Genomic DNA, 19,239 nt, shown 5'->3' with positions numbered 1-19,239 from the left:
GACACCCCTCTGGGACAGAGGGGAAAGGTCACACTGATGGCCATTTTTAGACAGCGGTTTTACACAAAGTGAACACTGCTTATTTTTTAAGTTTTTACTTTCAGGGCAGGCTAGAAAGATGGCGTGGTGCTTAAGAACACACACTGCTCTCCCTGAGGACCTGAGTTCCATTCCTAGCACCCATGTCAGGTGGCTCATACTGCCTGTAACTCCAGCTCCAGAAGATTCGATGCCTCTAGCCTCGGAAGACACTGCAGTCACGTCACATACCCATTCCCATAGAAACACACAAGTTAAAAATGATAAAAAAGCCGGGCGTCGGTGGCGCACGCCTTTAATCCCAGCACTTGGGAGGCAGAGCCAGGCGGATCTCTGTGAGTTCGAGGCCAGCCTGGGCTACCAAGTGAGCTCCAGGAAAGGCGCAAAGCTACACAGAGAAACCCTGTCTCGAAAAACCAAAAAAAAAAAAAAAAAAAAAAAAAAAAAAAAAAAAAAAGATAAAAAAAAATTAATGCCTTTTTAAGTCGTGTGTGTGTGTGTGTGTGTGTGTGTGTGTGTGTGTATGTGTGTGTGTGTGTGTGTGTGTGTGTGTCTGTCTGTCTGTCTGTCTGTCTGTGTGTGTTTTGAGACAGGGTTTCTATGTATAATCCTGGCTGTCCTGGAACTTATTCTGCAGACCGGGCTGGCCTTGAACTCAGAGATCCGCCTGCCTCTGCCTCCCCAGTACTGGATTAAAGGTGTGAGCCACCACTGCCCCGGAAACTTTTTATTTTTTGAGACAGGGTCTCACTGTGTAGTCCTGACTGTCCTGGATCTCACCATGTTGCTCACACTAGCCTTTTTATTGTCCTGAAGCTCACAGCACTTGCTTTCTCCAATTTCTCCCCTTCTTTGTCACCAGCTCTTGCACTCCACTGTAGCAAGTAATAGATGAGTGTGTGTGTGTGTGTGTGTGTGTGTGTGTGTGTGTGTGTGGTGTGAGTGTGGTGTGAATGTGTGTATATGTGTGTGTGGTGTGAGTGTGTGTGTAGTGTGTGTGTGTGTGTAGTGTGTGTGTGTGTGTGTGTGTGGTGTGAGTGTGTGTGTGTGTGTGGTGTGAGTGTGTGTATGCATGTGTGTGTGTGTGTGTGGTGTGAGTGTGTGTATGTGTGTGGTGTGAGTGTGTGTGTGTGTGGTGTGAGTGTGTGTGTGTGTGTGGTGTGAGTGTGTGTGTATGTGTGTGTGGTGTGAGTGTGTGTGCTGTGAATGTGTGTATATGTGTGTGGTGTGAGTGTGTGAGTGTGTGTATGTATGTGTGTGAGTGTGTGTGTGAGTGTGTGTGTATGTGTGTGTGTGTGAAATGTACCACGCGTTCTACCACCAGCATTCCAAGCTCTTTTTACTTTTATTTTGACACAGGATCTCACTAAATTGTCAAAACTGGCCTGGAACTTACTATGTAGCCCAAGGCAGGCCCTGAACTTGCAATCCTCCTGCCTTGGTATCTCAAGTGCTGGGATTATAGGCATGTATCACCCAGTCCTGGGATTGTAGGCCTGAGCCACCATCTCCCGCTTTCCCCTCTTTTTTGGATAGGGTCTCGTTTGCAGTTTGATGGCACTGTGCAAACTAGGAGGCAGGGCCTGGTTGGAGGAAGTAGTAGCTAGGCGGTCCATGAGCACTCCTCCTTGTTCTCTCTGCTTCCCAGCTGCCTTGAGGGAGCAACTCTGCTCTATCACACCCTTCCCACCATGCTCTTCTGTCTCATCTCATACCTAAAACAATGGAGCCAGTGGACAGTGAACTGAATCTCCCTGTCGTTGAGATGAAAAGTGTCTAACAGAATAAGAATACAGTGTAACCATGAGTCATGCTCTCTGCCTTTTTAAGGGAGCCAGGTGGGTCTCCTGTAGCTCAGGTTGGCTCTAAACTCATTGTGTATCTGAGGATGACCTTGGACATCTAACCCACTTGTCTCTGTGTCCCAGGTATGGGAATTGCAGGTGGACACCATATGTAGTCCTCTCATCTTTTGGCTCATCTCTTCCTGAGATTCTGAAGTGTACGTCTATGCTCAGTATGACTTGAGTGAAATGTCAGTGTCTGCTCTCACTTCCCCCACTCTGTTATCCAGCTTCATCTTAGCTGACCACTTTAGCGGGTATTACCGCACAGCTCACAGGTAAAAGAGACAGTAGAGGGAAGAGAGGCGAAACTTCTGAGTCACACAGCAGTATCTGCCAAAACAGTGTTTTCAACCCCAGCTCATGACCCTCTACAGTTGTGAAATCAATTCATGAGTTTTAAAAATCCAAGAGATAACAGAAAAGGAAGAGTAGATGCAGGAGCTCTGCAACATACAGAACACGAAGCGAGGCCTTGGCAAACACTCATTTCTCTCTTACATCCATAAGTACGTGTGCCTTGGTAAAACATATTCTAAACCAAAGTCACGAGGGAAGGAAAGGAAAAAGGAGGCCACTTCTATTAGCCTGTTTGTGTTATTGTAATGCAATGCTGTGGTTGGGTAACTTTATGGAGAAGAGGTTTATTTGCTCTTGGGGATCTGATCCAAAGTCCAAGGCTGCCTCCGGTAATGGACTTTGCCTTTGTAATGGCAAAGTCCCAATGGTGGCAGACAGCGTCACAAGGCAAGAGGCAGAGAGTGTGCATGTGTCTGTCTAATCTCTTATAAAGCCACCAAGATTCAACCATGTTGAGTCCACTACCCTGACCTTCTCCAATCCAATTAAACTGTTTTTAAAGACAGGGTCTCTCTGCACAGTTGGGGTGGAGGGGTGGGGAGGTGTACTTGGTTGGAACTTGAGGCAATTTTCCTGCCTCAGACTTCTGAGCGCTGGATTACAGATAGAAACTACCATGCCTTGTCCCCTTCTTCACATTTTAGAGAGGGTTTCATGTATTCTGGGCTGGCACCCAAGTCATTATGTAGCCAGTGAGGACCTTGAACTTCTGATGGTCTTGCTTCTGAGTGCTAGGATTACAGGTACATGCTACCATGCCCAGTTTATGCTGTTTTGGGACTAGACCCAGGACCTCTTGCATTTGAGGCAAGCACCGCCACAGAGGTACTCCCCCTACCCCATGCTCATGTCCCATTGCTCTGTTCTGTAGAGCTGGTGACCTAACCAAAGACCCCACGTATCCTGAGCAAGTGCTGGACCACTGAGCCAGCTAACTCGTGCTCCTAAATTTGAACGTCAGTAGTCTAAACCAGATTAGCATGAAGTGAAGATCAAATATACCTATGTAGAGAAGCATAGAGAGTGAGGCACTAAGAATGTGAGATCTACTCAGTCTCCATCTAGTATTTAAGAGTAAACTGTTCAAGCACAGCTTGCATTTAAACATTGTTTTCGTTGGGCATGGCACACGCCTTTAATCCCAGCACTCTGGAGGCAGAGGAAGGTAGAACTCTGTGAGCTTGAGGCTGGCCTGGTTTATAGGAGTACCAGGACAGCCAGGGCTGGCTACATAATAGAGAAGCCTTGTCTCAAAACACAAACAAAAATTGTTTTTAGTTCAATCTACTGTATTTATTTATATGCATATTTAAATTTCTTTTATACACCTATTAATTTATGTGGGGTGTGAGTGTATATGAGTAGCACAAATACCATGGGTCACAACCACTTACAACTCCTACTCCAAGGGATCTGATGCCCACTTCCGGCATTTTCCACTCACAGTCATGTACCTAGTTACCCTTTGACACCAGAGGCAAAAAATATCTAACATTCAGGGCTACGAGCAAGGAGAGAACGATGAAAGGTTTGTTTTGTTTCTCTTAGAATGAAATGTTTCCCCTCATAGCAGATGCTTTCAGTTCCTTTAAAAAATAGGTTACACTTATTGATTTTGGTGTGACTATGTGAGCTGGTGAGCAAGCTTGCCATGGCGCCCATGTGGAGATGAGAGGGAAACGCCCAGGAGTCAGTTCTCTCCTTCCATCATGTGGCTGCTGGGGTCTAGACTCAGGCTGTCAGCCTTGGCAGCAAGTGCCTTACCTGCTGAGCCATCCAGTCTCCCCACCCCCTCAGTGGATTCTTAAAGCACATTCTCCAGTAAGCCACGTGCCAGGTGAGTATCTTTTGGTCTGTTATCCATTTGGCATGGATAACACTCAGTTTTCTCAGCAAGACCAACCAGGTTGGCCTCACATACTTGCACAGCACCAGCGGGAAGGCTGGATATGTTTCAGCCAAGTAAACCTCTTTAAATTATAAGATGTTGCATATTTTATAGCAACACAAAATGAGCTACTGTAGCCAGTGACACAAAAGAAACTCTGAGACAATTTCTCAGAAATTGTTCTGGACAATTTCTCACACCAGATGATGGGAGGGGAGTCTGGAATCAGTTTAGTGGGTGGCCTGTAACCAGTTTTCTGGGATACCACAGTGACAGGCCTGCAGCCAGAGGTTTCTTCACCGCCAGTAGAGGGGCTCGCTCTCCTGCGCAGTCTGTTAGCCACTGTGGATCTGAAGACAGACTACTTTTCATGAGCCCTAGCATAAAGACCTCCCCTTTCTCATTCCCTCAGCCATGCTACAATAACTAACCTAGAGCCAGGCGCTCCACTCCCGGGTCTTCCTGAGATGACACCTTCAGCTCCACTAGTGCCTGGAGAGTGAGTTCACCTTTCTTACCTATCAAACGAAGAGGCCAGACACTCACCTAGAAACTTCTCTGGAAGAGGCCAGTATTTGGGTCTTTATGTGGCCTTCTGAAACTTCTTCCCTCACTCCCCTTGTCCTTCTCCCTTTCTCCCTTTCTTATTTTGTATAATGTTGTAGAGTCTCCTATGTGAGAACTTATTTGGAGGTCCTCATAGGGAAACACAGCTATGTCGATACCTTCCACCCAAGAACAGTCTCTTCCACCACGCACACAGCTAGGGGAGGGAGACAGAGTGGAGAGGAAGGGACTTCTGCATAGCCAGCCCGATCCCCTGAAGTCACCCTGCTGATCAGTGGAGTGACACACACATCATGGCCAGATGGCCCTCCATTCTATTCTACATTGTTTGTTTGTTTGTTTGTTTGTTTGTTTTTGAGACAAGAGCTAATGTAGCCTAGACTGGCCTTGAACCTGCTAGGGAGAATCTGCTACTGTTTCTCTCTCTCTCTCTCTCTGTCTCTCTCTCTCTGTCTCTCTCTCTGTCTCTCTCTCTGTCTCTCTCTGTCTCTCTCTGTCTCTCTCTCTCTCTCTCTCTCTCTGTCTCTGTGTGTGTGTGTGTGTGTGCAAATGCACAGACCCATGTGCCTGTGTGTGGGCCAGAGAACTCCATCTGATTTCCTTGAGGCAGGGTCTCCCACTGAATCTAGAGCTAATCTTGTTGTCAGCAGCCTCCCAATCCCCCTGTCTCTGTCCTCCATAGCACTGGGGTTACAGGTGTGTGCATGATCACACCAGGCTTCTTGTGTGGTATTGGGGATTTGAACTCAGGTTTTAATGCTTATGCAGCAAGCACTCTTACCCACTCCGCCATCTCTCCAGCCACATATCTTACTACTCAGAATCATGGTATCAATCGCCAGAGATTTGATAACAAGCACAGTTCCTACACTATTTTTTTATACTTTTATTTATAGTCTGTGTATGGGTATTTTGCTTGGATGTTTGTCTGTGTATAACTTGTGTGCTTCATGCCCAAGGAAGGGCATTGGATTTCCTGGAACTGGAGTTACAGAGGGTTATGAGCAACCATGTGAGTGCTAGAACTAAATTCAGATCTTATGGAAGAACAGCCAGTGCTCTTAACTGCTGAGCCACCTCTCCAGCCTCAGTTTTTATGTCAGTGGTCACCAGCTTGAATCTCATGTGGTCCAGGCGGATCTCAAACTTGCCATGTGACTATGGATGATCTGAAACTTGTGATTCTCCGGCTTTCACTTCCCAAGTTCTGGGACTGCAGTCTTTGTCTGTGGCCCACCATACCTTCCGAAATGATGAACCCTTGCTCTCCATTTAGACAAGGTATTCTTTCACACGTTTATTACAGACAAGATTTCTTATAGAAAAACCTCCTCTTCTCAAGTAAAGAGTTTACATTTGGGGCTCAAAAGAAGGCTTAGTGGTGAAGAGCACTGACTGCTCTCCCAGAAGACCCAAGTTCAATTGCCAGCATCCATAAGGTAGCTCACTCACAACCAACTGTAACTTTAATTCCTGGGTATCTCAGGCCTTCTTCTGGTCTTCAAGGACACTGTATGCCCATAGTGCACAGATGGACCTGCCCGCAAAACACTCCTACACATAATACAAGAAAATAAACACACCTAAATTCAAACCTCACATTTGCATAGAGAATAGATGGTGACAACTTCCTGTTTGGCAAAGCCTTTGCTGGCTTGGACTAAGGGCGTGTTCTCCTTAAGTGCTGTTGCCATGGAGCCACAGCTGGCCAAGCTTCATGTTCTGCCCAGGTTCTGAGTCCCACTAACATATGGAAGTGTGCTGGGATAGGAATCACTTCCAGGTGATAGTGTGCTTTAAAGCAGGGTTAAATAATAGTGGCTATTGATATTGATCGACACTCCAAACTGGTGCAACGTTCATGTTAGCCTTAGAGAGCAAACACACTGAGATGGTTTGTAACAAAGTAAACATTTAGCCTTATTTTGCAAGTTTATTTTTTTGTCATCCCTCCTTGTAAGTTTTTAAAAACAAAATCAAACAGTATGTAGTCTTTCTTCTCTTTTTCTCTATTTGAGGGAGGGAGGGATTATTTATTTCCTTTGAGACAGGGTCTCATGTAGCCCAGGCTATGACAGAGGATGGTCTTGAATGAAATCCTCCTAGCTCTGCCTTTTAAAGACTGGGATTATAGGGCATGAATACCATGCCTAGTTCATGAAGTGATGGTGAACAAATTTAGGGCTTCCCGAATGCTAGACAAGTACTTTATCATCTTAGATACATCTCTAGAATTATATATATATATATATATATATATATAGCTATATGTGTGTATATATCTATGTATACATATACACACATACATATATATATTTTTCTTTTTAGATAGAATCTTGTTACTGTTGTCCAGGTGGCTTCAAGCTCAAAATCCTCCTCAGCTACTCTCATGCTGGAACTTATATATATATATAGGCATGCTCTCATTTTGTAGATCAGGCTGGCCCTGTAACCGGAAGGAATCCTCCTGCCTTATCTTGTCCAGTGCTGGGATTACAGGTGTGAGTCACCATGCCAGCTTTTGCTTTGCACTTAACAACACTCAGAAATAATTTTGTATGCATACCACTCAGTGAACACTTTAAGAAACTTTCTTTTTGCTAAAAGCCACTAAAAAGCCTACTGGCTAGGGGGTGGCCAATCAATAAAGTGCTTGCTACCCAAGGATGAAGACCTGAAGCCAGATGCCCGGCACCCTCATAAAGAATTGGCCCTGTGGCACATGCCTGTAATCCTAGTGCTGAGCGTGTGGAAATACGTGAATCTTTGGTGCTTACTTGACAGCCATCAGCACAGACAGATCAGTGAACTCCAAGTTCAGTGAGAGACTGCCTCAAAAAATGAGGTGTAGAGTTAAAGGGAAGGACAGCTGACATTGACCTCTGGCCTCCAAGTAAAGGCAGTGGGGGGGGGGATTCCCCAGTTATCAGAAGATGACAATGGCCTTGTATTCTGTAGTGGTCACATCCACATGGGGAATACAGCATAAACACTGGGTTCTTATGGAGACACAAGCAATGAAAGCATTCACAGACAAATGAGAGAGAAATGGATAGAAAACTTCAAATCAAACCCCAGCACTTCAGAAGCTGAGGCAGATATCACACATTCCAGGCCAGCTCGGACTACACAGTAAGAACTTCTGTTAAAACAAACAAACAAACAAACAAATAAACAAACAAAACACTTTATGTAACCTTAGCCATGTATGGGTCAGTGGCAGACACTCATCCTCCTAGGATTTACGGGAAGATCCAGAGGATCACAAACGTATAGGCAGCCTAGGCTACACAGTGAGTTCAAGGCCAGCCTAGATTGTATGAGTCTTGTTTCAAAAACAAACATACCAACCTAATCCAACATGGTAGCACTGGCCTTTAATCCCGGTACTGGAGAGCAGAGACAGGTGGATGTCTGTGAGTTTGAGATCAGTCTAGTATACAGACTGAGCTCCAGGCCACCCAGTGCTACATAGTGAGACCCTGTCTCTAGATAAGTAGTCAAATGAAAAATTAATAAATGAAGGTTCACAGCGGTTAACTTGCTATCTTTAAATATCTCTAAAGAGGCTGTACCCTCATCCTGTGTTGCTCTGGAAAGCAAAATGTAGATAAAGGGCAGAAGTCATGAGCAAGCACGTTCTTGGTCAACCTAGGATGCTGACTAGGTCTTTGCTTTCCTTCTCAGTGATCTTCGGATCATCAAGTGTCATTTTAGTGGTTTGAATGAGAAGTCCCTCGTAGACTCGGGTATTTGAATATCTGGTTCTCAGTTAGTGGAGCTGTTTGGGTAGGTTAGGGTGCAGCTTTGCTGGAAGAAGCATGCCACTGGGGCAGACTTGGAGAGGATATGGGTTTGCCCTTCTTCTGTTTGCTCTCTCTGCCTCACACTTGCACTCGAAGATGCGATCTCTCTGCTTCCTGCTCCTGCCGCCTTGCCTGTGGCTTACTGCTACACTTTTCCTTCATGGTGGACTCTGGTCCTTCTGTAGCTGTGAGCACCAGCAAACCTTCCCTCCTATAAGCTGCCTTGACCAGGTGTTTTATCACAGCAACAGAAAAGTAACTAACACAGTGGTCAAGGTCAGGTCAGAGATCACTTGGCTGGAACAGTGGAGCCTGTTATGATACTTTCCTGCCCCTTGTTGACCTCCATTCCATCCAGAACCTCAGGAAGGAAGGAGACCATGTTCTGCATTTCTACAATATATTTCAAAACTTTCCAGGCATGTCCACTCTGTGGCCCAGGGTGGTTATGAATTCAGAGAGACACATTTGGGGATGACAAAGTCATGCTGCAAAGTAAAGAGGGCAGCCCCCAGGCCAGCTAATGCCATTGGATGCAGAGCCCAGGCCTTTGTTGGAACCTGTTATGCTCTACACTAATTGCCAGGTTCTGTCTGATGGTTCACAGTTCTGATGGATTTCTGAGAATATACAGTACAAAGTATCCCATGACCTCAAGAACATAATTTGAAGACATGTCTTACTTGCAGAACCATAAATGTCATGTTTCCACTTCTTGGAAATTGACACTGAGAGTATGTTCTTAAAATAGACTGCGCTCAACTCGCCCTACAATTCTCTAGAAGAAAACATGTTATCATTTTTAGACATCCATTCTAGGGTGAAAATATAAAAATCATAGTCCATGTGTAGTCCATCTTATGAGTAGGCAGAACATACTAAAAAGTAGTATACATGCTCTGAGTTAGGGATAAGGAAGGAAGGTGGTCAAGGGTAACAGAATAGAACTAACAAATGCATGGAATGGGGCAGAGAAGAGAGAAATTGGAGGGCACAGATTGGCAGATAGAGAGAGCAAGGACTGTGGGCACAGAAGAGTGCCCACAGAATGGGCACATAAGAGTGGCTTGAGAGCACATCCACTCCAGAAGGACTCCTAGGTAAATGAGAGGGACACTCTCAGATTTCAATCCATTTGTCTTGGAAAACAGACAAGCCTATAGATCCGAGTGATGGTAATATTACTTTATATTTGAATGCTATTTTCTAGTTTTCAAAATGATTTTACCTTTTTTTTTTTCAATCTCAGTGAGAGACATTGTTTCAAAAAACATGGTGGGTGGCTCCTGAGGAACAGCATCTGCATAGCAAAACTCTCTCTCAAGAAACCCCCAAAAAGGAGGGGGCTGGGAGTCCAGCTGGGTTGGTAGAGCACTTGCCTATGTTCTGTGCTCTGCACGGCTCCAGAAATTGACCTCACTGGGGTGGCGGGGGAAGGAAGAACTGACAACAACTTACAGAAAATCTGGGATTGGTGATCTGGGCTCTCGGAGAGAAAAGCCACATCATCCTGCAAGCCCAGTGTGTTTACTGTATACAGATGAACAAGGAGGCAGGGTTACTGCAGACAGATGAACAAGGATTCAGGATTATTCTATACAGCTGAACAAAGAGGCATGCCTAGCTGGTCTTGGTAGAGGCTCTGTAGGGGAGCAGTCTTCAGGCTGTGAACATTCAGGGGCAGAAAGCTGTTAGAGACATTTTCTGAACACACTGTCAACATCACACTGAGAGTAGTGGAAGGCTTCGCCACTCTCTCAAGGCACTGGGGTCCTTGACAGGGGATGCTCATGTCAGACATACACTTTCACTCAGGATGTTACTAGGATACAGGAAGTGCTGAGTTCAGTCCTCAGCACTGCATAATTCCAGGCAAGGTGACACATGCCTGAAATCCCAGCACTTGGAGGGTAGCAGAAGGAACAGAGGTTCAAAACACCTTTGGGCTACACAGCAACTTTAAGATTAACCTGGGTTACATGAGACCCTGTCTCCAAAAATAAAATAATAAAATTCTATTGAAATGGCAGAGGCCTTGGCTGCATTCTCCAGCACACTATCCTGGTTCTATCCAAATCAGTTTTCAAGTATTTATGAAGGATACTATCTGAAAAATACAACTGATGTTGGGTGGTGCAGCTCAGTGGTAGAGTACTTGGTTGTATCTCAGCCTTTACTTAATCCATAGCACCAAAATAATAAATACTGGGAAACAAAAACAAAGGAAAAAATCATATAGGCTAGAGAGATCATCCACTTAGTAAAGTGCTCGCCACACAAGCGTTAGACCTGACTTCAGATTCCCACTGCCGGTGCAGCAGTGTGCATCTAGAGTTCTAGCGCTGGGATCCAGGGAGCTGGCTGGCCAGCGAGTCTACCTGAAGCAGTAAATGTCAGTTTCAATGAGACCCTGTCTCAAACAGCTAAATATAGAATGATAAAGGAAAACAGTGGCACCAACCTCTGGAATATGTATACACACACACACACACACACACACACACACACACACACACACACACACACACCAAATGATGACAACAGAAGGAATATAATAGGACCTATTAGGACACAAGCTTGGCTCTAGGAAGTCCCAAAGGAGAAGGCTTTGGCATCCAGAAATTCAGTTAAAGTGGGGAAGAATGGTAAAAGCAAGAAAGGTATCTCATTGGGAAGGACAGAGGTCTGATGGCCTAAACTCTGTTTCCCAAATGCTTACAGCAATCTTATTGTAACACATGAATGAGAAATGTAGGCAAGAGTGAATGTTCCTATGGCAGCAGTCAGCATCCTGTTGGCATGGTTGACCATTACTTTGGGTCATTATCTCAGTCACGTAAGCGATGTCTGGGACTATCTCTGCGCTTAGGGAATTGTTTATATCCTTTATCTTAAGGTGATCATCAGTAGGGCTTGTTGTTTCTGGTATCTAGGGTAACCATAAGAGAGAAAAGTCTTGGGAGAGCGTAGAAGCATAGATGGAACAAGATGAAACCAAAAAAAAATTAGACAGTGATTATGCCCCACCTCACATCCCAGAGGTCAAACCATATTTGCATTCTAAGGTAGAATTGTGAATTCCCAATGGACCCATAAGCAGAGAACACTTTGAACAGTGTTTGTCCTTTGGTAAATATGTGCCAAGTAGTAAATATTCTCTCTCTCACACCATTTTTTTTTTTTTGGAGGCAGGGTTTCTCTGTGTCCTAGAACTCATTCTGTAGACCAGGCTGGCTTTGAACTCAGAGACCTGCCTACCTTTGCCTCCTACGTGCTGGCACTAAAGGCTGCACCACCATGCCAGGCTGTGCCATTTCTTAAGAGTGGCTTCTTCCCTAAGAATTCAACAGAAGCTTTCTTAATGAAATATACATTTGAAAGAATAAGGGGAAATATTATTTCCATCCTTAGACATTTTGTTTCAGTTTATGTGAGACAGGATTTTATTTGACAGCCCAAGTTGGCCTGGAACTCACAGTACTCCTCCTGCCTCGGCCTAAGGGCTAGGATTACAGATGTGAGTTACCATGTGTAGCAATATCCTTAGACCTTTGTAGAAAGCCTACTTCTTGTTCTCGGATTTTTAAGTCAATAGAAAAACTTGCTCTATATTTAGATGTGTCATCATTCTGTCTGTTTACTTGTTTATTTTGAGACAGGCTGCCCAGGAACCAGCTGTGCAGCAGAGGTTGTCCTTGAACATCACCATCTTTCTGCAGCCGCCTCCCCAGGGGTAAAATAACAAGCTGGAACCACCACATCTAGTTTTATTTGGTGCTGGGTCTCGAACTTTCATTTTACTCTCAGTTTTTTGTGTTGCTGGAGAATGAACCTGAGCCTTGTGTACCTTAGGTAAACATCCCAGCACCAAGCTGCATTGCCTGTGCTGGTATCATCTCTGAAACTGGGAGGTTTAGGCCTCGTGTGGTGGCACACACCTAAATCTCAGAGACAGAGGCAGGCAGATCTCTGTGATTCAAGGCCAGCCTGGGCTACCTGGAGAGTTCCAGGACATCTAGGTCTACATATAGAGACCTTGTCTCAAACAAACAACATTTAGAGACCTTGTCTCAAACAAACAAACAAACAAACAAACAAACGAAATTAGACAATTTAGAGTTCTACACCAGTTAGTACAGCATTATAAAAAAACAAAAACCAACCAAAGAACACCTAGATAATTTGGATTAAGGCACTTGTCCAAGCAAAGAATGACAAGGCCTGGATCAACTTCTGCCCCAGTCTGATAAAGTCCAGAGCACTGCTTGAACATGCAAATCATAATCTTCAAGGAAAGGTAAATAGGCGCCCAGAGCCAGCTTTGGATTATAGATATTGCTTATCTAATCTTTGCTGTTTTTATAAACAAGGCCTCCGATGCAACGGAAGGTAAGGTAAAGTCCAAAGTGAGTGAGCTGAGTCATTCGGTTCCGCAGGCTAGCCTATGATCACGTCTTTCAAAGTAGATACAGACACAGGGAAAGTCCAGTGACTGCAGTGGGGAAATCAAATACAGCATTCCAACTAAATGACCCTGTTTGCCTGAACTATCCAACTGAGGGATCGTCAGCTAACAGGGGCCAGGCTGTAGAGATGGCTCATCAGTTAAGAGCAAGCACTGTTCTTCCAGAGACCCAAGTTTGGTTCCCAGAGCCCATGTTGGGTGACTCACAGCCCCTTGTAACTTCAGCTACAGAGGACCCAACATCCTTTCCTGGTTTCGAAGGCCACCTGGTCTCAATTGCAGATATACAAAGACAATCACACATGCCCATAAATAAAAAATAAAAATGTTTCTTAAAACGAAACAAAAGTACAAGAAGCAGCCAGTAATGGCAACGGCAGGAGGATCAGAAGTACAAGATAATCCTCACTATGTAACCAGTTCAAGGTCAGCCTAGGATATACAAAAGTGTCTTAAAGGAAGAATTAAATCATACAAACAACTTCTCTTATTTTCTATTCAAGTACGTTCATGTCAATTTTCAAATAGATAATAGGAAGTAGTGTTTTATTCTAAAATAAGAACTTTGACTTTTGATATTTAGTATTGTATAAATATTAAAATTTACATTTTATGGCTGGAGAAATGGCTCAATGGTTAAGAGTACTCACTGCTCTTGCAGACTACCAGAGCTTAATATCAGCATTCACATCTGACAGTTCACAATAACCTGTTAGCTCTAGCTCCAGGGACTCTGACACCCTCTTCTTCTGTCTGCCACAGGCACTGTTCTAATGTGCACTTAACAACACACACACACACACACACACACACACACACACACACACACTATACACACAACACACACATCCACCTCAACACAATACCACACATAAATACACACATACACCACACACACAGAGTCTTAATTAGGGTTTCTATTGTTGTGATGAAACACCATGACTAAATAGCAAGTTTGGGAGGAAAGGGTTTATTCAGCTTAAGCTTCCACATTACAGTTCATCATCAAATGAAGTCAGGGCAGGAACTGAAGCAGGGCAGGAACCTGGAGCCAGGAGTAAAGGCAGAGGCCGTGGAGGGGTGTTGATTATTGGCTTGCTCAACGCAACTTGTTCAGCTTGCTTCCTTATAGAACCCAGAACCCTCAGGCTAGAGATAGCACTACCCATATTGGGCTGCCCGCCCCCACATCAATGACTGTCTCATTGAATATTCTATTGCTGAAGAGACACCATGACCATAGCAATTCTTGTAAAGGAAATCATTTAACTGGGGCTTGCTTACAGTTTCAGAAGTTTAGTCCATTGTCAGCATGGTGGGAAGCATGCAGGCACACAGGCAGACACGGTGCTGGAGGAGCTGAGATTTCTACATCCAGATCTGCAGGCAGCAGGAAGGAAAGAGACATTCTTGAACATTTGGAATCCCAAAGCTCACCTCCAGTAACACACTTCTAACAAGGCCATACCTCCTAATCTCTGGCAAGTAGTGCCACTCCTTAATGACCAAGCATTCAAATACATGAGCCCATGGGGCCATCCCTATTCCAACTACTGCAATAACTAATAAAAAATGCTCTACAGGTGGACATTATAGAGACATTTTTTTAATTGAGGTTCCCTCCTCTCAGATGACTTAGCTCATGTCAAGTTGGCATAAAACTATCCAGTACACACATCATACACACTACACATACCCCATACCAAATCATACATACACACACTGCACATATCCCCTCCACTACACATATAAACATACCACACATATCCCCTCCACCACATCGACACAACATCACACATACCCCCCACACATACACATACCACACAAACAGATGTAAATCAAATCTAATGCATTAAATGATTTTTTACAAGTTCAAGTATTCTTTACTCAAAGTTGGAAATGTACCATATTGCATTATTGCAAAAATTCACTGGTAGTACAAAACACTTTGCACCTGGTAAGAAGGCAATAAAAAGCTGATTTATAAACTCATTACTATAAATTACTGTTACAGTACTTTGCAAATACAGAATTTCAAACTGCATTCTTTTTCTAAATTGCCTACAATACTCAAGGTTCCTGAAGCTAAGGCTTCAGAGAGAAGGGGAAGAGGTAGTGATATGAAGGGATTTCCATTTCTCTTTTGATGCCCACAGACTTCAAGGTATCAGCCTAGCTGTATCTGTAACCCCAAAACAGCTCTTCACCAGTCTGCACGGCTCTCAGCAAATATGCATACTCTGTGACCAGCATTACCATCATAATTTTTCCATAGCAGTTTGGATTTACTGAATTTTTAGCAAAATGGATTTTATTGCCTGTGTGGGTTATGTCATCGTTCAAAATGAACAGGAAACTGCATGTGTATTTGTCGTACATGTTCCCTCTTCTGTCTGCTTCATCCTGAGAAATAATCTCTGCACAGTGTTCTGAAATGGATTCCTTTTTTCTGCACAGGAACTTTGATAAAGATCCCCCAGCCTGCCACAGTAGATGGTGACAGCAACAAGCGCTTTTTAGAGCCCCACTGACGACTGCTGTCCTTGCAGGACATGTTTTTGCTGTCCCAATGGTCAGCAGCTCCACATGGGAGACAGAGGTCAGGGTCACACTCTCGGATAGCCAGGTAGCATGGACATTGCTTGGGGTTACACTGTGCCTTGCACCAGCCTCTGGGAAGGCAGTTTTGATGCTTTTTCGGTTGTATCTTTCTGCAGTCTTCTTTTCTTCTTTCTCAGAGGACTGTCCATGTCCTCAGTGGGACACATGCTGGCAATGGACTCTTTGACTCTGAACTCATATGCTTGTTTGTGTGTTTTGGTCCCAGTTAGCCTAGCAATGACACAAAAGCTATCCCAGTAACTACCGGTAAGGACTCTAAACATTGAGGCTCCAAACCACATTCTCGGGAGCTTCAGTATTTGGCTTCATTTTTATTGGTGTTTGACACTGGGAGTTTGCTTTAGGGGGGCTGGACGTTTCATCTTTCTTCTCTTCTTCATCATCATTCTCCCCCACTTCAGTCCCTGCTTCTCTGTCACCGTCTACATCCTCGGACCGCAGCACACTGACGGGGGTGTGCTGCTACTGTTATTAGGAAGTCTTCCTCTTTTGTGGCCCCTGGGCATTGTGATGTCTTCATGCACTCAGCAGTGAAGGCGGCAGCAAACCCTTAACTCCTTCCAGATGCTGGTAACACTGGCTCCCAAGGCTTGCTGTCCAGAGCTGTTTCTGTGTTCTGCCCTTATGTGTTGGGTGTCCCATGGAAGAGATGCAGGAAGCAGTCATGCTTAAAACATCACCCACAGGAAAGTGTATGAAATGAATGTAAGCTCTGGGCCCTCTCAACAGATTCAGCATTTGGTCCATCTATGTTTGGGGTGTATTCAGAAGGCAGAGCACCTGGGAGCTGCTGCCTGGTGATATATAAAATTTCTTCTACTGTACCCTCATCTGGAAACATTGAGGAAATAACTTCCAAAATTTTATTGGCAAGAAATGTCCATAGTGGACAACTTTATCATCTTGACTATCTTCTAGATCTTCCTGTTTTTCTTCTCTTTCATCAGGATCATCTCTATCATCATTGTCATCGTTATCATTATATTAATCAAGAACATTTACCAATGCCACAAAAATTTCACCATTTGTAAATTCACATTCTCTGTCTCCAGGCACTTTTCCACCACATTTTTTTTTTTTTTTACTAGTTCTTCAGTGAAAGTGCCATCCTGATCTAGAACTTCATTCCCTATACAGGAATGTTATGTAAAGCATTTTCATCTTTCACGATAAGATTCTGCTGTCAGGGAGGCCAAGAATATATTACGGGCCCTGATGCAACTGCACTTGGGGTGTTTAACCAGATGACTTATGCTAGAAAATCCAAGTCACTGGGTCACCAACAAGAAGTCATGATGTGCGTAGGTTGTATCCTTTGCCGCTTCCATTCTTGGTTTAATGGTTCCATTCTTCCAGAAGTAAACAGTCTTCCTTCGCTCATCTGACCCTCTTGAGCTGTCTCAGGCTCATGAAGTCTGATTTTACATGCCTCCACCAGCAAACGGGTTCTTTCTCAGATTTCTTCCCAGTCTGGCCCGTGATTCTTCTTTGTCCCATGCACCAGCTCACATCACCCCCACCACTAGGACTTCCGTTGCCTTCCATATACCACCGGGTGTTGGATGCAACCCAACCTAGCGCCAAACACAGTGGCCTGCATAAAATGATTCTTAAAAATAGCTTACACATTGCTAAACCAACCCATTGCTACAAAAGAAAGAGAAAAATCATATTCCCAATAAACACGTCCAGCTAATGGACAGTGTAGACATCTTCAGACTGACTGTTGAGGCTGGGTGTTGCTCACCTCTGTAATGCTAGCACTCCATGAGACCAGGCACAAACATGATTATACACACACACACACACACACACACACACACACACACACACACACACACACATATATATGTATATATATATATCAAGCACATATATACTTGTAGCAAAATACTCATAGGCATAAAATTAAATAATTAACTTTTAAAAATTAAAAAAAAACTTCTCCAGTGGTTTTTTTCTGGCTGTGAATGAGGTTACAGGACTTAATTTGTTGTAACTTTGACATTAGCTAGAACTTTTGTGTTGTTGTTTTTTCCTAAGATCTCAAATAGCCCAGTCTGGCCTCAAACTCTTAGTAGCTTCTGACAATGAAGTATTCTGAGAATATTTCTCATATTTTAAGAGACTGGAACTTTTGCTGGACCTCACAGCCAGAGTTAACAATATACCTTGAAGTCACTTAGGACTTAAGACTACTAGCCTACTGTGTACTCTGTTTGTTTAACCTGCTGTTAAGAGAACAATATAACAGGCAACATTACTTGCCTTGGATTTCGCATGTAATCAACTTTTACAACCATGGCCAATTACAGCTAATGCATAGCTGTAACTCTAAGTTATATACTCTTCCATACCTGGCCCAGATAATGCATGTGTGTCATTTGCTGCAAAGCAGTAAATACAGAAGTTGAAAGCAACTATAAACTAACAAAGGTAGAAATCATCCATTTATGGATATTGGTTGATCCTCAATGATGTTTGTTATCTGGGTCAGTGGGAAACAGAATTATTCCTTGAATAATTCTCTTACTAAAGATTTCTGTAAGTATCCCATTCCTTCCCCTATGTGATACTTTCTATGCTGTTCAATAAAGACAGAGCAAACCCTTTGTTAGGAACAGACATACAGAGACAGAATAGACAGATACACAGGGACACATACAGATGCAGGCACAGATTCAGACTCATGCAACAGACAGACAGTAGACAGAAGATACAGGGAGCATGAAGTAGAGAACTCAAATCTGGGCTCACTCTTGGTTAAATGACTAAGGGAAAGTGCTTTGATTTCTTTCCTTAATTCAACACTGATTCATTATTGGTAACTTGGAGTTAATCATTGCTCCTTGAAGTAGCTGAAGATGAGCTTGAACTTTTGATCCACCTCTTTTTTTTTCTTCCTTTCTTCTTTTTTTTCTGGAGCTGAGGATCAAACCCAGGGCCTTGTGCTTGCTAGGCAAGCGCTCTACCACTGAGCTAAATCCCCAACTCTTTGATCCACCTCTTAAGCATTAAAATTACAGGTATGTGTCACCACTTCTTTTGTCGTTTTTGGTTTTTTAATTAATTAATTAATTTTAGACAAGATTTCATCAAGTAATTTTAGCTGGCCTGTAACTCCATATGTTGACCAGGCTGGAGAGCCACCAACCTCTGCTTCCTAGGTGCTGGGAATAAAGAAGTGTACCTCTGGATAGTATTTCAAAGTATTTGAAAATCTGAAAGTGAATTTCCCTTTTTTTATACCTGAACCTGTAAGCAATTATCTATTGTACTGATCTCTCTTCTTCTGTTTTCTCCATTTTTCTTTTATTGACATTTCTGCCTTTACTTTGCTTGTCAGCACAGAATGATTTATGCAGGAAACATTAGAGAAGTAGGCTTGAGTCTTGATGAGTAAGCCTGGTTCAGAACCATGGAGAGCAGCCAAAGTGGTCCAAACGTGAGAAGTATGATTTGCGAAGGCCATGGTTGGCTTTGTTCTAAGGTTTTAAAATTGAATTTGTGTGTGTGTGTGTGTGTGTGTGTGTGTGTGTGTGTGTGTGTGCCACTTCTGTTCCTGTCCTCATGGAGACCGGATGAGGGCGCTGGGTTCCCTGGAGCTGGAATTATAGGCGGTTGTGAGCTACCAATGTGGGCGTTGGG

At 43.7% G+C, this 19,239-nt stretch overlaps 1 protein-coding gene and 1 pseudogene across 2 annotated transcripts in view; both read right to left on the bottom strand.

The window, feature by feature from the left end:
* Rnf125 (ring finger protein 125) overlaps positions 1–19,239 on the bottom strand; it is a 90,039-nt gene that overhangs the window by 62,460 nt on the left and 8,340 nt on the right. For both annotated transcript variants that reach the window (XM_076554788.1, XM_076554786.1), the window contains exon 2: positions 14,254–14,349. The gene's annotated coding sequence lies outside the window, so the exon portion shown is untranslated. The remainder of the gene's footprint in view (positions 1–14,253; positions 14,350–19,239) is intronic.
* On the bottom strand, positions 15,055–15,997 carry LOC102913444 (histone-lysine N-methyltransferase EZH2 pseudogene; annotated as a pseudogene).

This window comes from Peromyscus maniculatus, chromosome 19 (genome assembly GCF_049852395.1).
Source record: "Peromyscus maniculatus bairdii isolate BWxNUB_F1_BW_parent chromosome 19, HU_Pman_BW_mat_3.1, whole genome shotgun sequence".
NCBI lineage: Eukaryota > Metazoa > Chordata > Mammalia > Rodentia > Cricetidae > Peromyscus > Peromyscus maniculatus.
Note: the sequence above shows the minus strand (reverse complement) of the source record. Positions and strands in the feature narration are given on the sequence as shown.